Source organism: Myotis davidii, unplaced genomic scaffold, assembly GCF_000327345.1.
Source record: "Myotis davidii unplaced genomic scaffold, ASM32734v1 scaffold167, whole genome shotgun sequence".
In the NCBI taxonomy this organism is placed as follows: Eukaryota; Metazoa; Chordata; class Mammalia; order Chiroptera; family Vespertilionidae; genus Myotis; species Myotis davidii.
The window spans coordinates 6,032,516-6,036,419 of NW_006300048.1; the positions used below are offsets into that span (position 1 = coordinate 6,032,516).

General features: G+C 37.2%; 1 protein-coding gene across 1 annotated transcript in view; it reads left to right on the top strand.

Annotated features, from left to right (window-relative positions):
• Positions 1-3,904, top strand: part of MEP1A (meprin A subunit alpha) — a 40,389-nt gene that overhangs the window by 11,500 nt on the left and 24,985 nt on the right. The window lies entirely within an intron of this gene.

Below are 3,904 nucleotides of genomic sequence, written 5' to 3' on the forward strand. Positions count from 1 at the left end.
AATTTTCCTATAGATTACTTTACCTGACTTACAACTGATTTACAGATAAATGGAATCACATATTTGGTCATCTATTGTATTTGCTTCTTTTGTTCAGCATGTTTTTAAAGTTTTTCCATATTAATGTAGATCAGTAGTTAATTCTTTTTTTATTACTCAGTAATATTTCTTTGTATGAATATATTGCAACTATTTATCCATTTTTCTGTGTATAGGCATTATTTTTTCAAGTTTGGGGCTATTGTGAAGAAAGTTGCTGTGATCATTCTTATATGAATTTATGTTTTAATTTACCTCAGGTAAATGTCTAGGAATAGAGTTGCTTGACCATATGATGAATGTATGTTTAGGTTTTAAGAAAATGCCATTTTTCATGGTCACTAACAATGTGTAAGTGCCCCATTTGTTACACATTCTCACTAACATTGGTGTCCTTAATATTTTTAATTGTAGCCATTTTAATGGTTGTAAATGGTATCTCACTGTGATTTTAATTTTCATCTTCCTCCTGATGAACAGTATTTAGCACAATTTCATGTGCTTATTGGCCATTTGTGTATCTTCTTTCATGAACTGTCTGTCCAACTCTTTCATGTTTTTTATTGTATTATTTGTCTTCTCATAATTTGTAGAATTTTATATACTTTAGAAAAATCCCTTTGTTGAATATATATAATGAATATTTTTGTTAGTCTATGATTTGCCTTTTTAAAGCACTGTATTGATTTTATTAATATTTCCTAAGAACAAATTTTGACTTGTTCATTTTCTCTTGATCCTCTGCTTCCTGTTTTGTTGCTTTCTGCTCTTATCTTTATTATTTCCTTTGTCCTACTTACATCAGGTATAATTTGCACTCCTTTTTATATCTAAGGTGGAATTTATATCACTGATTTTAAATCTTCATTTTAAAAATATAATGCACTGCTATACTATGGCATCTAAAGCTATAAATATTATTTGAAGCACTGGTTTTACTGCTTTCCACAATTTTTGATATGCTATATCTTTATTAAAGTTTATTTTAGATATTTTCTAATTTCTGTTGTGATTTTTTTTTAAATCCGTGGGTCAGCTAGATGTTTCAAAATTTCCAAATATTGGAAGCTCTTCAAGTTTTTGCTGAGGCCAGAGAATAGATTATTTAAGATTACAATCTCTTAAAATTGGGACTTGTTTTTGTGGTCTAACTGATGGCCTATCTTGGTGTATGCACTTGAAAGAACTTGTATTCTACAGTTTGGGGACATGTTATTCTATCAGTGTTAAGTAGGTTGTGACTGTTGATGCTAATTATATATTAGACATTGTAAATACTACATTTCAGAGATTCTGTATTCTGTTATTGGCCTCTGGATAGTGTTAACTTTTGTTAGAACAGTTAAATTGCTGACTGATCATCTTGGATTTGTGGAGGTTTTGTTTTGATTTTGTCCTTAGTTCAAACCAAATCCCTTTGTCTTTACTCTGGAGACACCGTGGCCTCTCTGGAGTTTCAGTGGGATGTCCAGGACTTTCCCCAGCCCCTCTAATGGGCACGATTCAAACTTCAAATTCTCCACTGAGATGCCTGTTTAATCAGCTTTCTATCTGCTACTTTTCACTAAGCTCCTTGGAGACTTCTCCCATTCATGCAAAGTTCATGGGTCAAAGACTGGAGAGGTGTTTATGGACAGATTTTGGAACCACCAACCCCCTTTCCTTCCAATCAGTCATGACTCTTTTCTCCCCAGGATTTCCTCTCTTGATTTTCAGCCAGTTAGGCAATCCTGAACCCTTCCTGTGATAGATACATCAGGAAGACACAACCTCAAATTTATAGTTGAGTTCTCTCTTTCTTGCACTGAAAGAATTTGCAGTGTGTCATCATGCAAAACAACAACAAAAAACCCCTCAAACAAACCAAAAACCCCAAAAAACAAAAAACAAAAAACAAAACAACAACACCCCCCCCCCCGCCGCCACACACACACACACACACACACACACACGCACACACACACACTATACCAATTTGAATCTTAACTAGTGGTATTCCCACCTCACAAAAATAAACTCTCCTACTGTCTCTACCTGTTTTAGTCATTTTCTGGTGCTTTAAAAGAGTTTATTTTCTTAAAAATTTCCCAAAGTTTATTATTGTTATCTGTAAGATTTAAGCTTCTTCCCCATTACCAGATCAAAAACTCTCTCAAAGGATTCTTGAACTAAAAATAGCCTTGCCATGCTATCCTCTAATATGTGGAGTCATCAGTGTCTGAAGTTAACTCTTCTTCTCCTGTTATTTGGTACAGGGTGAAGGCAGGCTAGTAGTTTTTTAAACTAATGTGGTTACTCAAGACAGAACTATGTAAAACTTACTATGTGTGGCAAAGTGCAGAACTGAGAACTAGGAAATCATTGAGGCAAAGGATGAGCTCCTTCCTCTCCGGGGCTATCAGTGCCCTACGTGGGCCGACCACCGGCATAAAGACGACACACAAACCACCAAGTGTGGCTTCCAGAGGGGGCAACTCAGAGCGGGCTTCACGGTGAAGAAGGTGGCTTCAGGTGGCCTGCAATTGCACTTTCTTTCTTTTCAATGATGTTGGGTGGCTTTTACAAAATTATTACAGACTTGGTTAATTCCCTTTTTACAACTTGTTCAAGTGTGGGAGGTCAGAAGTGATGGGATTTTGAAATGAACCACTTTCAGCACTCCCACGCTATGGCTTGAGGACAAGAGCAACATAACCTATGGACAGCATGACTTGAGTAAAATCAAACTCCTTTTTCTTACACTTTAGTGAAGGCCACATTTCGTTGCGTACATCTCTTCATATTATAGATGTCACTAAGAAAGAATCGGTAAAATTCATGAAAATCATCCAGGAAGTTTGATGTATGCTCTTGTTATCTGTGTTGTTTCGACAATTAATTTACTTATTATTCCAATGGCTATTTTTTTACTGACTTTGATATGATCCTATGACATCTGAATTGTGGAATCTCCAGCTTGTTAGCTTATTAAATGAAATAAGAGCCGGATAATATAGTAAAAGTACTTGGTAAACTTCCAAGAATGATAAGCTTTTTTGAAAGAATACACAAAGCCAAATATGCAAGAAATATAACTTAATTGTATATAACTTAGCTTTATTTTTAACTTAGAGACCTACTTTCAGTGAGTCGATGGGAGAGAAAAACCACACACACAAAGTAAAACAGTCTCCATTATTGTGGAGCGTCTGTTTTCCCCTCCTGATCCTTGTCCCATGCAATGCCAGCTGTGAGCATGTTCGGTAAAAGGAAAGACTTTTGATCTTTGGCCATTGAGCCACACACGTTACTGGCAGGCATCTATTGTTCTTGCCTGGTCGGGTTCAATAGACTTCTGCTGCTTTGGTTCCAAACTTGGGTTACAGCAATCATTTCTAAGGCTGCCTGCAGGGCTGCCTGTCTCAATTTGCCATTTCCTCAGGGGTTTTGCAGGGAAGTACAGTATGTACTTATGCTTTCTGAACCCACAAACCTCTCTACACTCTACTTTCTACCTCCAGTGAGAGGGATGTCTTTTTAGACTGGGGTAAGGAACCCCATTCTTTCTTTCCAATGAACTTGGTCATCCAGGCAGAGGACACACATGGCTTCCAGTCGCTTCTGTTTTCTGCTCTGCCATGGAACTCTCCTGAGGCATGAACTTAGAATCTCTGCTTGAATGGGGTTAGGAAAGTGGGGAAGTTACTTGGTTTAGCCACATACACATACATATGTGTGTTCTTATTTTGTAGTTATATTTACATTATTATGTGCTGGGGTCCAATCCCAGCAGGTCCAGAGGTCCCCAAAGGTGTGGACGGAGTCGGCGAAGAGGGAATGACACAGAGACAGCGTTCAGTTGATCAGCAGCCTAGCCAGGATCTCT